At 38.8% G+C, this 20,418-nt stretch overlaps 1 protein-coding gene across 7 annotated transcripts in view; it reads right to left on the bottom strand.

The window, feature by feature from the left end:
- NCOA3 (nuclear receptor coactivator 3) overlaps positions 1-20,418 on the bottom strand; it is an 84,647-nt gene that overhangs the window by 54,706 nt on the left and 9,523 nt on the right. For 4 of the 7 annotated variants that reach the window (XM_040575799.1, XM_040575802.1, XM_040575797.1 and 1 more), the window contains exon 2: positions 10,715-10,756. The exons of the other annotated variants lie outside the window; for them this stretch is intronic. The gene's annotated coding sequence lies outside the window, so the exon portion shown is untranslated. The remainder of the gene's footprint in view (positions 1-10,714; positions 10,757-20,418) is intronic. 7 annotated transcript variants of the gene reach the window in all.

The raw sequence follows: 20,418 nt of genomic DNA, 5'->3' as shown, positions 1-20,418 counted from the left end.
TGCAGCCAGCACGCCGCTGTGTCCGATGACTCATCCTCCCTTCCCTAGTTTCTAATTAGCTGTGATAGCATCAATTTGGAGTTTTGGGTTGTTTTTTTTAAAACACAAAACCATGGTGGAAACTGCCAAACGGACGACTCGTCGTTCACCGACCGGTTTGCGAGGAGCCGGAGCGGCAGCACCCCAGGGGGCCCCTCAGGACTCCGAGCCCCCCTCAGCACTCACCCAGGTCCCCTCAGCGCCCCCCGGACCCCCCCCCCCCCCCCCCATTTCCCGCTCCGTGGGCCCGCAGGCGCCGGGCCCGCTCCCGCTGCCCCCTCCCCGGGCGGCTGCCCGCGGCCCGGCCCGGCGGCAGAGGGGAAGGACGGGCAGAGGAGAGGGGGGGAAGCCCTCGCTGGGCTCCGGGCCCGGGGAAGGCGTTCCGCCACCGCCGCTGCGGGGTCAAAAGTTTAGCCTGGTTTCCATTTCACCTCTCCGCGCCCAATGGCAGCACGGCGGCGGCGGCCAGGACCGCGGCCCTGGCTTAACTCCTTGCCGCCCGGTCGTGAGGAGGGTGGAAAAGAGCCCAAAAAATAGGGAGCAGGGCGACCCAAGGGCTTCTCGGCCCCGCAGGATTGCTGCTAGGCGGGGTCCCAAGGGCTCTGAACCGGCCCTAGTACGAGTGACAGCAAAGAGCAAAGGGTGACTTCGGTAGAGTGGAGCAGAATGGACAGAAAGGACTGGGGTGTGCAGCAGAGCCCCGCAGGGTTTGCTTTGCTTCTTGGGCAGCCGGGGATGGGTACCGCGACAGAGCAGCGTGGGGCAGCCCAAGGAGCCTCTGCACCACAGACACTTCTCTGCTTCAGGACTTCCCCCCCCCAAAAGTCACCCTCCATCTACCCTGAGAAGGACAGACAGTGGATGGGCGGGTGGCTCGTCGTCTGAACAAAAGTCTTCAGCTCTGCAGTCTTGGACATGAAAGCACTTACAAACCCCCATCAGACACTATTCAAAGGTGGTCATCTACCATGGATTGCCATACATGTGACAATACAAACCCCATTATAGGATTTGTTAATGACTGGCAGAGTAACAGCAATGAGGAGCCTCTGGTCCGTTTGATTGAGGGACCGATCCCACTGCTCCCTGGTACTGCTGCTTACAGTATCTGCCTCGGGTGCCTGTCCCAAATTTCACTATGTTGTGTAAACACCATGTATGTTGCAGTGTGCAATCCACAGAAGAGGGCTCCTGTTGAGATGGTTTGGTGAGAGATGCAGAGCAACTGATTGGCAGCACTGAAAATATGGTAACTATTCAGACATCCTTTGAGGGGGTAGCTTGACCAGCAAAACACAAAGTTATTGGAATACAGCAATATTAATCGTGGCCAGAACCATGAGGGGAATTTAAATGGGTATATGTCTTCCACAGCTGAGAAACTACAATATGAAGTTTTATATGGCTTAGATAGAAATGTAGAGATAAATTATAGGTAGAGGTCCCCCAAAATACAGTAAAGCTTAAAAAATCCAGAATGAAAATGATTAGGTGACCTAATTTCTGGATTAAGATCAGTTCCTTAGATTTATGAAGCCCACCAGGATATACAGAAGCATCCTGAGAAGCCCAGACCTTCAGACCCGGGCCCTAAGTAGCACCAAGTCCTTTAACTGTCTGCTCAGTGGAGGAATTAAGGTATTTCCTTCTATGAAACTCTTGGCAACGAAGAAAGGAACTTTCTGCAGTTAATACAGCACCCCCTGAACATGAACCAATACAGTAATGCTCACATATCGATACTGTATTCTGCTGCCCAGAATAAGTTTTAGTAACTAATAAAATCAGAAGCTCAGATATGACTGAGCATGAAGAGAGGCTCCCGTCCTACAGTAAGTATATCAATGAGCACTTCTGAGCAATCATCTAGTGTTCTGGCTTTGGCTGGGATGGAGTTAATTGTTGGAGTAGTTGTGGGTTAACCCGCATCCAGCCACAGAAGTAGAAAAGAATCTGAATGGTCTGGACACCAGACATTTTAAACAGCTTTTCTTGTTTTGGCACATAAAAAGACAAGAAACATCCTAGTCTCCACTCATTTCAGGATTAGGGAGCTAGAGAAAGAATGTGGAACAGGTTTCTCGTTCCGCTGCATGCCTCCATTCTGCATTAACAATCTTAGGTTCTGTCATCCCCTAATCAGCAGTTCTGGTGTAAAATTGTAATGGACAAAATTATGACAAAAGCTTTCCAGAGTCAGAATTACCATCACAAACAACACAGTTTCATCACAGGCACTACTGACTCAATGCATCAGTCTGTGGTGGAGTATCCCAAAATTTGTGCCCAATTTTATCCTCTAGGTGATTGACAAAAATGTTGAATGAAGACGGGTAATATTGAATAACAGGGGAATGGCAACCTATGACTGCATTCTGTTTGGTCTTGGAAAGCCAGTGTCAGCTACAATTAAGCAGATAGCAAGGGATGCATCACCCCTTCATTGGCCTTGCATACTCTGGGCAACAGGACTAAAAGCTTTCTAAGGGATGATATGGACAAAAAAGTTCTTGGTCTGGTGCATTAATAAACACAATATAATAAAAGGCAGCACGAAGAGGAGTAAAACATGTAGTTAAGACATCTGTTAGGCTAAGTATCCTAAGGCAGCAGAAAAGGGTAGGGTTAAGCAGAGACCTGAAGTAAATGATTGGCAACTGACTGGATACCAAGTGGAATGGCAAGTCATGGCATACACTTACAGGGTAGATAACATGGAATTAAGCTTTCCAAAACAGACAGCTTCTAACAGTAAAGCCAGAAAACACTTGAGAACATGTATCTTAGCATACTCTTGTTAATCCTTCTGCAGAGATCTCAATCAGAATACAATTGTGAAGAGGTAAAATGGGTAAACATGCTATCAACATGCATAAGAGGTTTATGCTGAAGATGTCAGTAAAGCAGTACTTAGTTTTTCAAACTCTGAAAACAACCAGATATCAGATTGTTTGAGATTATGCCCATGACAACCTACGGGAAAAAAAAAACATTAGTCAGGTGGCAGCTATTACTAATTCTCCACAAACATGCAGTTTGGAAATTATCTTGCCCAAGAATCTCAAGGCTTTCACAGCACTTCAGAACGATGAAAGATATTCAGGTCTCAGCCCTCTGCATAGGTCCCAAGGAAGAATAAAGACATAAACAGACATTCTTCGAAACAACTATGCCAGCTGAAAATACTGCAAGCAATCTTCCATTTTTATAAACCCAACTCACAAAATAGTTTTGGGCACAACGAAGGAAATAATGCAAATGCTCTTCAAAGCTGCTCCAGGAATCAGACAACAGTGATTTCTTAAACAGGCACAAGTAGATTCTTTTCTCAATTTATGCAAACAGGCATAGTAGCTCAATACAGCAACTCTGTGGTTAAGCTTAATGCCTTGAGAGCTGTTAAAAGATGTAGTAAGTGATTAGAATGCATCAAAAAGTTAAAGGCATCATGAAAATCTTAAGATCAGACCTTACTACCAGGCTTTTTTTTTTTACTCTAGCTCAAAAAGGATAAGACACCAATGGAAAAAAATTCAAATAACACTATTTTCACAATTTAGGTAGGTTAAAAAAACAGTTTTGCCAAGAGCAATTTAAGACTTAATTACATATATAAAAAGGTATTTTCCTCTCAGTAAAAACAGCAGTTAGTTTGTTTCTTTACCTTCTCTAAATACCATGTCTTTTCAGAGAAATTCTTTTAAACTGAAGTACCACAAATAAATTCCCTTTTTATAAGATGGCCTCATTTTAAAAGAAAATGGATGCTATAAAATTTTACATCAAGTCAGCATGTTACCAAGAAGCTTTTCTGTGTGTTCTGAATTTGATTAATACAAGCCAAGGTCACTTCCTGAAAGATGCCTACCACTGCAGCTGCAAGCAAACTAGACTCCTCTGAGCTCAAAAGCTGGGGGATGGGAAGACACTAGAAATTTCTAACATTGTCTCCTAAAATACACTAATTACAAAACTTGAGTAACATTTAGAGTGTTTACTAGATCACCACATAAGTATCCTATTAACCAGTCTGTATAATCATGTTTTCAAGCAAAAAGATTGAAAATGATGCAGCAGCGTGTCTGTAATAATGAACAATTCTGAGGATCCTTTACTAAACTTTATGCAATTCCCTGGAAAATGTACAGTTTTTACATTATGTGTTTTATTATGCAGCTCATAAAGCTAATGAGAGACTGCCCTTGAATTAACAGCACATCTCAATCCTTCTGAGACTCCGAGGCTCCACCCAATCCACACAGTGTCCTATTCTGACTCCATTTAGGAAAAACACGTTTGAGTTAAGCATGCAAGCTTTTTCCAGAAGTCTACAGCATGTATTATTCTAGTTTCTGAAGACTATACCTGCTGTTTACAAGACGAGCTAGAAATTAGCTGTTTTCACCTGTAATATTCAAGATATTAAAAAAAAAATATTTTACAAACATGCCACATTCGCATTACACATGAAGCCAAACAGCTGCAGTTTCTTCCACTTCCAGACGTGAAACTTACAGGTCATGAAAATAAGACCTGTACCAAACACAGCAGAGCATTATTTTTGCTTTTTGCGTGCACAAATAAGAACTGTACAATCTGAAGTACCAAACAGGAGGTGGGGGGAAGGAAAGGATTGCTGGAAAATGTTTAAAACCACACACCAACAGACATTCCCCGCAAGGGCATCTGTTTGTCTAGGAAATGGGCCCCACTGGCTTTATTTATGAACACACACACAACTTAATATACTTCATCTTTAAAATAGCCTTGATATAGCCAACATTGCATCCAAAGTTTCATACTAAAATTAGGAGGATCTGCTCAATGAAAGTTCATTTTGACAAATTGATGTAGTAGAAGGAACAGAACATTGTTGGTTTTGGGTGGGCATCTTTGCCTGAAATAGAAAAATATACTAAAGCATATCATTACCTATGCAGGCACTGTGGTTAAGGATGCCTAACATTTTCCATCACAGAAGCATGTTCTAATTCTTTGATGACTGTCTCACACACCCCTCAGAATTATGTTTGGTGGAAGACTTGCATAAAATTGGTTCAGACATTTAAAAACAGAGTGGATAATTATGTTGAACAAAATGCAACTTTTTATTCCATCTGAGAAGTTAAAAGTTTTAGGAAAGAAACTGCTCAAATCTCTAAACAAGCTAAACTTCATCTTGCTGCTCTGCACAGATGGTAAGTGCCTTTAAAGTCTTTGCACATGCTCAGTTGTGTTTTAAACCACTTGCCAAAATCCTCAAGTATTTTATCTAACCAAGCAAGCTTTGTCGCTGCACCGCTCCTCCATGCTGACAGGACAGAACATGCTTTATCACTGTATTATAAAGACCAGGAGCAGCTTGCCTATGAACCTGCCAGCTATGAAGCAGTTAAAGCGCCTGGCAGCCCGGTAGCTGGTGAACAGGGACATTTTTCTAGGTTATACTGCCCCACCCATTCTGAAAACAGGAGGCAGCAGAAGGATCAAGGGCTTAGCGAAGGCTGCCCCCCCCATTCAGGATCACCGTTGAAACAGCAGATGGGGGTCTCGCCCAGTAGTGCTAAAAGGGGCTAGCCAATACAGAAAGCACACAGACCAGTGGCCAAAGTGATGTTCCCATCTGCTCTGTCCTGTTCCACATGCCAACCTTGCTGGCAAAGAGAGCCAATTTTTTTTTTTTAACGCTTTTTTCTATTTTTTTTTCCTTTTTTTGTTCTATTTTTTCCATTCTCTTTTTAAAGGTGTACAAAAAAGTTACACTGAAAATATTAATGTTCAGAAATCATTCAAAAAAACTTAAAAATCACTGTCCAACTCAACACCTCTCCCTTTAACCCCAGTTGCACGTAGATAATTAAGCACATTGCTGTGTCTACATGGGACTGGCACCCATCAATTCACAAAAAAAACCCTACTGTAGATTCACTTATGTCTCTTGTATCACCTCCAAGGTACATTACTATTTCAGTAAATACATTTGCTTTACTATACACCTATATAAAATGGTTTTATAATGGAGAATTCAATTCTTTCAAAGACTCGTATCCTAACTTTGCCTTGCCCAGTAAAGGTACATAGGGAATTTCAGTTACATACAAATTAGGATGATTTTTTTTTTCTATGAGGAGTAAACAAGACAAATGCGGTCTTGATTATCACAGACCACAACTTCCGATTAAGACTATTCATTCACAGCAGATTTTCAACTGGCATTTAAATCACTGATTTAACTGTTGGAAATATTTACACCAGCCAATAGTGGGGTGGCGACACATGAGCTGGAAAGAAATGTAGTCCATAAATCACATCGACTTGCCGTAGGCACATTTTGCTACTCAGCAGATGCAGTACTTATGGACATTTATTCACGTGTTTCCACAGGAACTAAGCTATAGAATTAATGTCAGTAAATGTATTATTTAACACTGTAAACCCACTGATTTTAATCAAAGCTTTGGATATGTTAGCATTTTAAATGTGAACTACCAAGTTTACTTAAAAAACAACAAAACAAAACCTGTGGTTAGTAAATCCACAACTAAAGAGGAAAAAAAGCACATAGAATCATTTTCTGAAAAAGTATTTGAGTGCAGGTGGGGGAGGAGAGGAGGGAAGACAGCTATCCATTAAGGGTTTTCCGATTACATACGCACAGACTCACACAAACTGGCTTCAATGGGAGTTAAATGCCTGATGTGTTAGAGTGCTTTTGAAAAGTCTACTCAGTATCTCTTTTCATCAGGCTATTAAATTAGTTTGTTTGTGGTTTTTTTGTTGTTGTTTTTTTTTTAAAGAAAAACAAAGAGCCACGCACACACATTCCCCTTGCTTTTAAAATTTGATCCTGTTACCCTCTAACCTAATAATAATAAAAGTATGTTAATCAAGTTTCTTGACTTTTTGGCATAACTGGACACTCAAATTTGAAGAGGCACTACAAGATCAGAGAATGAAAACAAAGGAAGTTACTGAAGAAATGAAGTCAAAATAGTTTAGTTTTCCATGCACGGTATCAGTGCTTACGTACTATTTTTGCTTCATTGTAAGGAGTGAAAAGAGCTACTTAATGCAAAAAGGACCTTTCTAAAACACAATTTGACCTTGAAATATGGAGGTATTCCTAGCTCAATGCTGTAATTAACATCTCTGAATAAATTTGAATGTACACAGACAGTATATTTGGTACTGCAGCAAGAGGCCTTCATTTAGTTCAATGCTAATGCTTAGCATGCAGAGTTTGAAGTGACAGTTATGTATCTACAGTATAGCTTATCTGAGGATTTCATTAGCTAAAAATCCACTTTACTCTACTTGTTTTCATGTATCTTCCTGTATTTCACTTTCATACTGACCAAAGCTTAATGGACTACCTTCAACTGAACTGCAAAATAAGGACAGAACAGAATAATTCTCAAATTAGAATAATTTGTTTTGCCACTGTACAGTCAGATTATCTTACTGTATTTCAAATATTACCCATCCTCTGTGTTCCAATGGTTGTAACACAAGCACCTGCTAAAACCTACTGCAAAAAAATGAAAGCTGTAATGTGGTTTTGCATGTCAGTGTTAGGCTCAAATGTTAGATTTCAGGGATCAATTGTTTACAAGTTAAGCTGAAATGGGTTAGTGTCTTTCTTCAGTGCTATGCAAAATGGAAAATAGCACCTATAGAGATGTTACAGACTAGAGTGCCACAGACTCACTTCTGAGTCCTACAACAAAAGGGCAAGAGGCAGGGTTTACTACCTCCAAAAACATAAATATCAATTTTCAAAGAGTTTGAATACTGGAATGGGTTCCAGACAACTTGTGGAATCTCTTTGCTAAGAGACCTTCCAAACCTTCACCGTACAGAAGTCTCAAACTGCTTTGTCAGCACGGTTTAGATTGATGCTAGCATAACATCGCTATGATTTTCAGTGACACATTATCATGAGAGAATTATATACTGCAGCCTTGTGATAAACTGGTACCATTATAATGAGTTACTAAGACAAAGGGACTTTACAATTAATCCCACTTTGTCTTAATTTCAAGATGTCACTACATTCTTTTCACTACTGTTTTAATCACAGTATATTTTATTAGTCTCACAAATCCTTTATATTTTGCATACATCCATTAATATTCCCATCTTTACTGGAAACGAACTATATATTCCTGATGACAACATTTATTCCTACCATCAAGGATTTTTTCCATTTAATAGCAAAACCAGAATGTTTTTGAATAAAGCTCTCAATGCCCTCTGGATTTTTTGTACTGAATTTTATATTCTTTACCAACCATTTCCATTGCATGAAAACCTTGCGCTTCTATTTTTTCTAATGTTCTCCTGAAGAAGTAAAAACCTTCACTTTCATTAAAAAGAAATTGTACAATAAATCTCACTAACCTCTCAAGGATTCACACAGAAGGTATATTGGTAATAGCTGCTTACCAATTAGAAAACCAGTTATGCTCCTTAAATTGTTTATACAAATAGCATGTCTCATACATTGATGTTTATCTACAGAATTCTCCAAAATAACACTGTCATCGTTAGCACAGAAATTCCAAGTAATTTTAGAAAGATTTGCAACCATTGTGGAAGTTAATACAAGAGGTCAGTGACTGCCAAAAACAGAAGAATGGATTACATCCATCTTCTTCAAGTCCCCAAAACATTTGTAATGTTTTGTTTCAGATCCAGTTGCTTCCTTGTTTATAGATAAATGACTAAATGGTTGCATAGTTTCACAACATTAGGAAGCAGTTTTATGTATTTTTAAACAGAGCACTGGAGGGACCATCAGGATAGTTTTTTTTTTTTTTTTTTTTTAGATTATTAATACTACTACTTTTTCTTAAGCGCACTGTATCTTCAGTTCCCACCCAAGAAGATCAACTGAACTGTAGCTTACATGCAATAAAACCATGAGCTGGGGAACCACAGCTTGAGCATGTCCTGTCTGCCAACAGGACATCCAAGATGTATCCACCATAATTTAAACAAGTCACGCTCTCTTTTAGCAGACTTGCAGGTAATTTTGCAGATAACCTGATGCTAAGCTTTAAAGCTAATATCCAGTCACACTCACGTACTAGGAGGTTTCAATTAGCATCTGGTGAGTGTGTCAAACATGGTACCTAACCAATTAGCACCAGTCATGTATTTATGCTGCAAAACTAGAAGGTATCACCTATCAAGTGTAGTTTATACTGTGGTTTTTTGTTAGTAAACAAAACACCACATTGAATTTCTATGACAGTACATCATATCAACATTGCACTTAAAAGAAAGGGATGTTATGTTTACGTACATCAGTCAGAACTTTATATTCCTGGGCCTCATCAAACTTAATTCTTAGCAGAAAAGTCACTATTATTGTCTCTAGGCATGGCATAGCTTCAGTGTATTCTATTTAAAACCCACTAAGCATTTTTAGTGTACCTAAAAATCCATTAAGATTCAGAAAGCTACAAAACCTTACCAACTCTTGGGCTTCCATCAGATTCTCACATATGGAAATGACATCATACACGTAATAACAGGATAAACATGGCATAGTATGGAGGGAACACAAGAGCGTATGAAACAAACCTAATGTCATTAATTCTGTCTTTCAAGATATAAATGCTGTGATATAGTTGTTTTTTTCCCCATCGTAGGTAGATTTATGACAGACAATATGCTTAGACATATGTCTCCATCCAGTCAAGAGCAAAAGTTATTTATCCCTTCTCTCCACTGCATACTATTTACCTCATTGTGGTATCTGTCTGTAAATCATTGTTTAGGAACATTTTAATGAGCACAGCTATCTGAAACGAAACAATCTTTTTTTCTGTGCTTAGGCAAGAACTTTCTCCAAAGGTTTTCCTTTCACTGTCTCCTTTCATTTTCTTCATTTTGCTCTAACCTTTCCTTATTCTAGCCAAACCAAGTCACTTGAATTTTATCACAGACCATCCTGCTAAATTGCAGAGTAAAGAGGCTAAGCTTACCAAAAGAGATGACTATGAAAGAGGTGATGTCCAGATATGCTATCAGTTTCAATACTCTTCAGCAATAGGTATAAAACTTGACATAGTTATCTATTTGAGTACTGAAGGCTAAATGGGTTACTCTGAGTTATGACAAAAAAAACAAAACCACGCCCTGATGATTAGCATCATACCCACTCTGGGCCCAAACAGCTTTAGCTGAGAAACTCCATTTCAACACCACTGTTTCAGAAGCACTGTTCTGAGCAAAGCATTTACATCATCAGTTACTTCAGAAATAAGAAAATCTTGGCACCAGTGATAGAAAATTAAGAACTGAAGGCAAATATATACACAAAAGGATGTTATTACTTCATCCCACTCCTTTTAAGAGCAATATTCTTTAAATGCCCAGGTATCCCCAGGAGCCTACTAGCCTTAGATACTACAGAATGCACTGAAGACAGGTAATACCATATACTTCCTCAGTTTAAGGGAGGTGGATAAGAGCATATATATATAATCTATAAAGTATTGTAGATTATTAATACAGAACAGAAGATTAATACAGAACAGAAGAAAATACATTTCTCTAAGGGAATTGCAATTATTTCATCCCTTCTCCAAATCCCCTTACTATCAGTGTATTCTCTGGATCAGTTCTCAAAGTAGCCCTGGACAACCAAGTCAAACAGAAGACTTACCTAGCACAGTGTTCTCTCTCCAACAAAAGCCAGTAGGAAAGCCTAGAAAGAACAAGGTAAGCATATCACTGTTTCAGCATTCTCTCAAACTTCATAATCTCCAGCTCAGGAATTTCCTGGTTCACAAGGACCGAGTTTCCCAGCAGCTGGATTTCTCCTCTACGAGTATATGAATTGCTTTTGAACCCATGAAAATCAACACAGCTGTAATATTCTGTGGCAGCAAGTTCTGCAGTTAAGCTCCACACTATGTAAAAGTACCTTTATTTTTATTTTTTAAATTGCCATGTGATAAATAGGAGGGAAATAAATGAAATGGCTGAAAAGCAAAACACTTTCTTCATCTTGATTTTCCATTACACCCATGGTTATTTCATATGGATCAGTATGTATTCTTAATGGTGGAAGTTCTGGTAAATTTTATTTCTCATACAAAAACTGTTCCATAGATTTGATCTTTGTCTTTCTCTATACTTTAAGACCACTGTACTCTTTTTAGCATGGCAAATCTTCATGCAATAAGCTTTGCAAAATTGTGTTACACAATATCAAAGTCTCACATCTATAAAGGAATTCATAAATTGGCAGTTAAGTCAATAAATGAATTTATATTAAGCACAATTAAGAAAGATCTATGTAGAACTAAGCTCAAATACTGGAAATGTCTTTAATATTGTATAACAAACTCCACATAGTGAAATATCTGATCTACCACTGTTTTTATCCAGCATCTAAGTAAACAAAAGTTTGTTTTAGGCTTTGACAATAAAGACTTTTCATTTGTTTTACGTCTTCAACAATATATTTAGCCTTTAGAAAACATAAGTCTTAGAAATCCCACGTTCAAACTTGAACTTTGCATCGAATTTGCAAAGTAACATTTAGATAAGATATCCAAAATGTAAACAAAGCAATGACAGAGGCTTTATTTCATAATGTACTGTTTATTTCAATACTTTTAATCAGCGATAAACCAGCTAAACAATACACAATTCACAGTACAATCCTTGTAAAAGCTGGAAAAGATATTAAGGTTCATGTCAAGTTCAATGTGCTCTATTTTTAACTTTAGTCAAGTCCCTTCTCATTAGCAGTAACTTAATAAATAAGCTCTTATATCAAATCAACTTCCTAGCTGCAGCTAGGAATTTATGTACTTACAAAATAAAATGTTTAGCCCAACAAATAATTCAGTTACTTGGATCTAGCAAACCAGCAATCTTCCATTGCCACAGTATGCCAAATAAAGGATTATTAATTGCTTAACAAAGCAGTACTTAATTGTTTGCTATTATTTTTCATAATCATTGTTTGCTTCCCAAGCTTCATTCCAAAACTTTTAGAAACAACAGAAAACTGGCCTCCCCCTTTGATGCAGCTCACAAAAAGAAGCAGTCTTCACATTCATATAGTTTGACAGCAATGGAACAATTCATTTAGCGTAACTTTTTAATAGTGAAATTTAGGACACTGCTGTAGGACCTGCTGAAGATGCTTTTTAAAAGCATTTCACAAGGTCAAACCAACCCAGACTATTCTCATGACTGACTTATTAGGAAAGAGCCAAGTTTACATAATAGTGATCTGAAAGACAGACGATGCCTTTGAAAACAAGCCCGTCCTTGAAGACACTTCTGCATTTCAAGGATGCTAACAAATAGCATCTAGCTTGTCTTTAAGAGACAACAAACTGGTTTTGAACACTCCTGCATGCAGCAGTACCCGTATCACGCGACAGTAACCCTGTTTGGAGGCCAGACTCATTCAAAAATTGATACACACTGCAAGCAAACATCAGATCTCAAAAGCACACTGACAAAACCCAAAACCTGCTCAGTAACTGATGGAAAACTGAAGTGCTCAGAGTAAGGTGTCGAAGTCAGATAGGACTTGTAACAATCACAATAAAAATAACCCAGATTTGGGATGTGATTAGAGCACCAAGAAGCCATTTCTCAGCTACTGATTTCTGAGTCAGATCTAGAACCACTTTTAGAATAACTTTCAAGCACCACCTCTAAAAACTAAGATAATTTCAGGAATCATCTCTTGAGACATCTCTAGCTTCACATCTGGAACCATCACCCAGAAGCAGCGCGCCTCTAGGACTTGGTGGGAAGACATCCAGGAGCCTTTCTAAAACACACCAACTTGTATCTAGAAGCTTTTCTAGAACAACCTCTGAACTCCCTCCCAGGACTGATTCTGCAGTCACACCCTCAAACCACCACTCGCATTGTTTCTAGGACCAGTGCCAGGTATGTCCCCAGGAACCCCTTCTGCAGCCACTGTTGTACAATTTCCCCCTCCCCCCCCAAAAAAAAAAAAAAACAGCTGATTTGGCTACATAAAATTGGGGAAGACTCTTGTAAGAGTTAAAAAAAGTGTCATTGATATTCAAGCTGCTTCACCTGTTCTGCAGAACATGTTTACAATACAATTTTATGTAACAAGCCTTAATGCAAATTCTGCCAGCTACGAAACAGCAGCTAAAAACTAACTGCTGGTGGCTAGCTTTAAGTTCTTAAGCAATTACTGAATTCTACTCCATGTTCCCTCAGGTTCTTGAATGTAATATTGAAATGCATGAAGACTTTCTATGCAAAGATAGAGAGAAAAGTCAGAGAAGTTTATGAAATGCCTGGTTTGGAGGCGGGGCCTTTAAGCTAGAACGAATATGCTAAAAATGCACTAATACACCAAGCAGGTTAGAACAAGCTGCTTCTCAGTTGTGTTCTTTTATTTCGTTTTTGTTGTTGGGTTGGTGTTTGTGACTAATCAATCGCCCTATCCTTGTTTCAACTGACTAGCTAAAGATCTCTACGGGGCAATTATTACATATTTTGTTCCACTGTTGATGCTAAGGAGCCAGCATAACTATAGAAGAGAAATATTCCATTTCATGCTCACTAACAAACTGGCAGTGACATTTTTGTTCGTAGTGCTTTTGGTGGTTTTTTGTTTGTTTGTTTTGTATCATAGGGTGGGTTTCATTTCTAACAGTACATTAGAATTTATTTTATAAATGAATCAGTGTTTGCAATGCTAGTGAAATGTCTTACTAATTTTATTTGATGAGGAAGAAAAGCCTGGAAGTTTTGCAAGTTTTTTATTATTTCAGAAAAAACAAGTCTAGACTAGATTGGAATTACTAAATACCAGAGCTCCGTAATAGAAGAAACTTTCAGGGGAGCAAATTCAACTGTAGAAAAGTATCCAACCTTTTGTTTAAAGTGTTATATTAGAAAATTGAAACAGCCTTGCTACTGAAAAAAAAAAAAAGATTTTTTAGTGGCTGAGGCAATTAGCATAGCTAAACCTGAGTCTATTTTGCTTAATGCCAGCATGTATATTTAGAACAAAACATTGCCACTGTCTGCCACGTTAGCACACCTGATTTTGTTAAAAGATATGAACTAGTTGCACCCTCAAGAAATCTGTAACAGCTGTGGAGTATCAGACTGTTTTTGTCATGCACATTTCTTGTAATTAAATTTGCCTGAATGTGCCTAAGGGAGCTTTGAAGTTACCTTCTATCAACAACGTAGCCAAGATGTGTGCAGCAAGAACTTTGGCTAGAATCTGGGTACACTTACCATGAAACTCAGCACCTGCTACTAGACCAGAGCAACAAGATAGCCATCCTGTGACACAGCTCCAGGGTTATACTGAAGCTTTGGGGTGCTAAGCCTGTACCTCAGACTGGAAGCACATCCCTGGTAATTAGTAATGCAGACACCAGCCCCATGGCTCAAACAAATAGGGAACTGTGTGCAATTTCTTAGTTGCCAGTTTTGCTTATTTTGCAGTCAAGGAATTAAGTGCTTAGATACGAAGTGCTACTTCATATCATGAGGAAATAACTTGTGTATCATGCCCTGGAAACCTCGATTGTGGCACAGGTGAAAATTGTTCTTTTATTGCTAGAGCCTCACACTGTAACAATAGACACCTGTATTTTCATGCCATAATGTGTTAAAATTTGAGCAGACTGCTCACTTTGGGGAAAAAGATGCAGACAGGTAGAGGTCGTACAGACTGACTTTAATAAGAGATTTTTCTTAAGCCCCTTTTACTAATAGTTTGAATCTACAACTACCCCCCATCCCTTACTGGGCTCTAGGCTTGTTTTATTGAAGGTGAACAGAGACCACCAGGACTGTTAATCTGATACCCTTAGCTCTTATGTTCTCATTCCCGCCTTAAGAAATATACTCACCCTGCTAACCTGGAAACAGAAGTACCAGCTCACCTGACATTGCTGTGTAGCACTAGTAGTACTCCAAGCCTGGAGGTTCCCCTGAACCACTGCTACTGAACCTGCTTATATAAAAATTCCAAACTAATCCAAACTCTTAAAGGTCATAAATACAAGACTTAAACCTTGGTTATGTTTATTAACAACAGACATCTCCAAACCCAGTTCAATCCAGTTCAAGGGAATGGCACCAAATCTAGATCCAGATCAGGCTCTAGGAAATGACTCCTTGCATACAACTGGGGAGATGTTCACAAATTATTCTGCACACAGCTCTGTAAAGTACCTTACTATAAGATATAAAAATCACTTGGGAAATAAAATCCCCCAAAGCTACAAACTAATCAGAAGGTTACAAAAAAAAAAAGGGGGGGTGGGGGGATTAATACAGGTTCTTGAGAGGAAGCTACAAGAACTCTAGGTCTGTTCAGCCTAAAAAGCAGGAGGAAGATTAATTTACTGCCCGAATACATTAGTAGAATGGATGCTGGGAAGAGAGAAGAGTTAAAAAAAAAAGCTTACCACTTTATGAAAGAGGTTTGAGATGAGATGTTAGCCATAATATCATCTGCTGAATGATAGCTTTGTTGCTGTCATGCTACTACTTTAGACCAAGAAATGATGTAAGAGGAAAGAAGAAAACCAAGTTTAAATCCAAAAAGGAGGAAAAAAGCACAAACAAAAAGCCACATAAAACATGGTGGCTTTTTACTCATCAGATAACTATCCAAACCAAGGACACAGCACTTTCATTCAAATGAAATTTTAGTTTAATGGATTCAATTTTATGTGTGCAGTATGAAGTCTTGTAACCTCAGACAGAGGATCAACTTCATGAAAAATTCCTTCTCTAGCCTGATCTCTGAATTTGTCTGTATTTGACTGAAAATGCTGTTAGAGTATTTGACATTCTCAAACTATACCCAGAAGGATTTAGATGCAAGAATGAATCTGGACATCTCATAACAGAAACCCTTACATGTAAGAAGTTCTGAACTCTCAGCTCAGCACAACAATTTTCACCATCTTGATTAAATTTCCACCAGTACAGGCATTTGCTTTGGCACTACAAGCTTCAGGGCTGGTCACCAATTTCTAGTCAAGTTCTTCAGGTTTCTACAGATTCCACACAGAATTCCATTTTCTATTTTATGAGCATTTTGCTTTTAAATAAAACAATTTTCACATGTCATTGATACTAGACCACTTATGCCTTTCATTTCAACCAAACCCCACCCTACTGCAATGATTCGAAGAATCCTGAAATATCTGATGGATTGGAACACAGAATAAAGAGAACCTCCTTTCCCTCAACCCCAAAATAAACCCCTGCTTCGCCTCCCTGTTGTTGCTTTCTCAAGGCAGCGATCACATCCAGACTGATGTTTGGTGAGGATATTTTGCTTAAGCAGCAAGCACTCCGGGCTGCAACTGCTGGGTGACCTTGAGCAGCTCCTGGAAGGCAGTCGCCATGGTAACCCCACCACAACCGTACATCCTCAGCTGACAACGCCAGCCTGGTGCAACCCATCTATAATAAGGACATCTACCCTGCATTAGGGCTCACTGTTTAAGGAGGAAGTCAGATTTGGTTCCCCCCCCCCCCTTTTTTTTTTTTTTTTTACAATTCAAAAACCTGTGCTGTGGTAGACGCTCTATGCTCTCTGTATAAATACAAGTGACACGGGCTGTACGAGTTCACACAGTGCAGGAGTTAAATAAAGTACCCTAAAATAATGCACTATGGAAAGCTGAAGCTACTCACTGTCTTAATCCTCGACCAAATGAGTCTAGCAAAGACACCTTGCAATACCACATAGCTTGAAGAAAGAAATTTGTCGTCTTTTCTCAAATTCTCTAATAGAAATAAACTTTATAGAGCTTAATGGGGTCAAATTTGATGCAAAGTGAGAGCAAAATGGGTTATTTTTGCATGCCAGAATATTCTCAGTTCCACCTGAGCAACCCTCATCACCTTGAATAAATTTTCAAACTAACCTGGGATTAATTGTGTGGCCCAAAAAGCTTTTTCTCTACATAGTATGCTACTAGTTCTTGTGAGGTCTGGCAGAGCAGGAAGAAGTGGATGATTCCTTAAATGTGAATAAAAACGAAATAGCCAGAATTGAAAAGTACCAGTTAACAGAAATGTTCAGTAGAACCATTTCTGTTTAAAGACAAAGGATTAATGAAAATATTTAGGTGGTTAGTTATAAAACTCTAGCAGTCAGATATTAAAGTTTCCTTTAAAACTAAACTGCACTTGCAAGATCCATCTTTTCCTTACACTGCAACTAGGAGAAAGGGCCAAATCAGATAAGTATCATAATTTGTTGATGTCCAAGAGATTCTAGTATAGGTAAAACATTTGTTTTACCTAAAATTAGAAACAAGAGTTAGGACTGTTCTGCCTCAGAGAAAGTCAGCCAGCGTCATGGATTTGCACTTATCGCAAAGGAAAACATTTGTTGAATCTCCACACCAGTGGAATCACTCTGTCAGCTAAAAGTTAATTTCAGTTAGAAGTAAAGACGTATACTTTAAAATAGGCTTTTCAATACTCCTCTGAAGAGTATAGTTTTTAGTTAATTCAGTCAAGTACCTGCCCTGAAACCTGGATGAGGAGCTCCTCCATCCACAAACTGTAGCCTAAAGGAGTTAACCTACATTTAACTTTCATGACTCTCTTGATCTTTGCTTAGGAAAAGGAGAGAGACAAGGGCGTACAGAGGCATCTCAAGGACTGCAATACTATCCGTACCCTAGCAGAGAGAAAACCCTAGTAGACAATGTGACCTGCAAAGTATTTTTTTAAAAAGTATTAGCAGGGTAAAGGGAATTCATAGGTTTGTTGTTTTTTTTTTTTAGATTGTAAAAGATACATAAAAAATAGCAAGAATTAAAAAAAAAGCTCATGTCTATTCTAACATCAAGGGAGGAAGAACCTGTGAAACTTGATCCACATGCCAGACCTCCACTCCAATTGCACACTTTGCTAATTGAGAAGTTAATGATACAACTTGTGTGTAGGCAAACTTGCAGGGGAAATTCAGAAGGAACACTTGTCTTCTACACAGCACGCACTACTGTAGTGTCCTTGAGTTTAAGAAAGCTTGAATACAGAATTCTGTGGAAGCTGAGAAAGTGACAACACTACAAATTGTCTCTAACCTTGCTCTTTTCAAAAAGACATTAAGAAGCTCCTTTAAGCATACCTAAATTTAATTTACAGCCACGGATTTCTCATGCTTTATTGTCTATTTAATACTCCATTTATTTAATACTCCATCTCTTTCAGAGATCTCATTTTATCAACTAAAAAATGATAATAGGTTATCACACATTTAATAACACACATCTTTTCTTAAAGTGTCCCTTTCAAAACATAACACCTATTTTTAAAAAATGCTGAGGAAAGAGTAAACCACATCCTTCCTCCCCATCCCCCAAAGTTTCACACCACTTAATTTTAACTACTTAGACACACCTTCACTTCCATTTCTTTTTTATATTCTCCTGCTTTAGGTGATATCAGCACCTGTAAGATTTGTATCTTTGGATATCATGGGAGTTTTTTTGTTCGTGATTTTTTTTTTAACATAGGCATTGAAATAGAGAAGTCACGCACCTGTCTGAAGCTTTTCCCCCAGTATGGGATTCACAGTCTTTCAATGATACAACCTACCTACAAGGTACAAGCTCACACTACAGCAACTGTCAGTGAGGGCATTAACAGAATCTCCCTTCTGTCTGGCCACACATTTCTCCAAAATTGTGTCATGGTGTTCTGGTTTGCAGACAATATGAAGCAGATACTCCATAAGACCCTAAATCCCCCCCCAAAAAAATCAATTATTTTGGTGACAGTTTGTTATAGTACAATTGCCAATCAAAAGGGTTCAGCTATATTGCTTTTGGAGGTCTGGAAACACTGCCACCCTGGCTCAAAAAAGTATTATTTGAGATTGATGATCTTATCAATTACTGTCACGTTCCACTTCTTACTTTCATCACATCTGTGCGGTTGCAGGCAAGATGGCTATATTCTAAATTGACCTGTCCTATCAATCTGTGTACAGGCATTGACATATTCCTTTAGAACAAGTGTTCATATAAACACTGAATAAGTTTCTATTTAGCAATAGCTTCCTAGGGTAAACATACTTTATCAGAGTACAATACTTTGTCTTCAACTTTGCACGTAGTTATTTATTTTGGCCTAACTGCCCAGGCTTACTTTGAAAATAATCTAGAACTAAGCATGAAAAGCACTTGTGGCATATAGTAGGACAAAACTTGTTCTGTACTGTCTTGTTGTCTTCCCTTCCCATTTTGTTTTCATTCCCACAAAACAAATCCTCAGACAAAAACAATTTCATTAGGTGCAAGTAAAAGCTACAGCTTAAGTGACAGTTCCACAGCAGGTTAAGTACTGATCCTACAAATGCTGCCGTATGTCAACCTACTCTGCAAATTGACTTAGAAACAAGTATCACCAACTATGCACAATCTTTACAGTTTTCAGTCTTTAACCTCAACCTAGAAACCAGGACATTCCTTACCACCTATGAAGAACCACTAACTACAAAAGCATAGGAGAAACAAACAAGAGAAAGCTTTTCACAACAAGCAGCTATATATTCTAATCCTACAGTCCTGTTAAGTCTTTCAACACTAGGTCCAATAGCACAGGGTTGCTCATTTTCTGGGTCTCTGCAGAAGTGATCCGATAGATTAATTCTACCTCAAAAGAGCATTATTGCAGTACTTACCCTTTCAGCAGGTCATTCTGTTTAGCAATACCTATTTACATTACACTAGTAACAAATCCATATCAAATATTTGCAGGTTTCTCAACATCAGCTTTCAGAACAGCACTCAATACATCTACTTAATCCCTATTGACTTGACTGAAGTGAATTTTCCAATGCTGATGCAACAGATAGGGAGCTATCAGTAATAAGACATAACTCCACCAACTCTTACTAGTTACAGCCTTGGGGTAGACAAAGGGTGTTGAACTTCTACACCTAGGTACCACCTGAGTCTCCTCTAAAACACATTTGTTTCAGGAACAGTCTTACAGGAACTCCATCCAATTTTAGCTTTGCTGGGCTGCAGCTGCTACTACCCCACCTCAGCCATTCCCTTGCACCAGAACTTCTGTTTCTGCAACTAGGGGGTAAACTGAAAGCCCAAAGTTGTCTGGGTAGTTTTGCTCACTTTGGGGGTTTGTGTTTTTTTTGTTGGGAATGGAATGACAATTTTATATTGAATCAGTTTGCTGAGTGCAAGAGCACCAGTTCTAGTGTAAGGGGAGGATAGGTAAGAGAAAGGAAGCATAACAGTCCTGACTTGGCCGGAGCTGTGGTAGAAGTGCAGTGCATGGCGTCAGGAAGACAGCATTCCATAGGAATGCATTTAAAGGGTTATGGTTTTCTATTTC

Source organism: Cygnus olor, chromosome 16 (genome assembly GCF_009769625.2).
Source record: "Cygnus olor isolate bCygOlo1 chromosome 16, bCygOlo1.pri.v2, whole genome shotgun sequence".
Taxonomy (NCBI): Eukaryota; Metazoa; Chordata; class Aves; order Anseriformes; family Anatidae; genus Cygnus; species Cygnus olor.
Note: the sequence above shows the minus strand (reverse complement) of the source record. Positions and strands in the feature narration are given on the sequence as shown.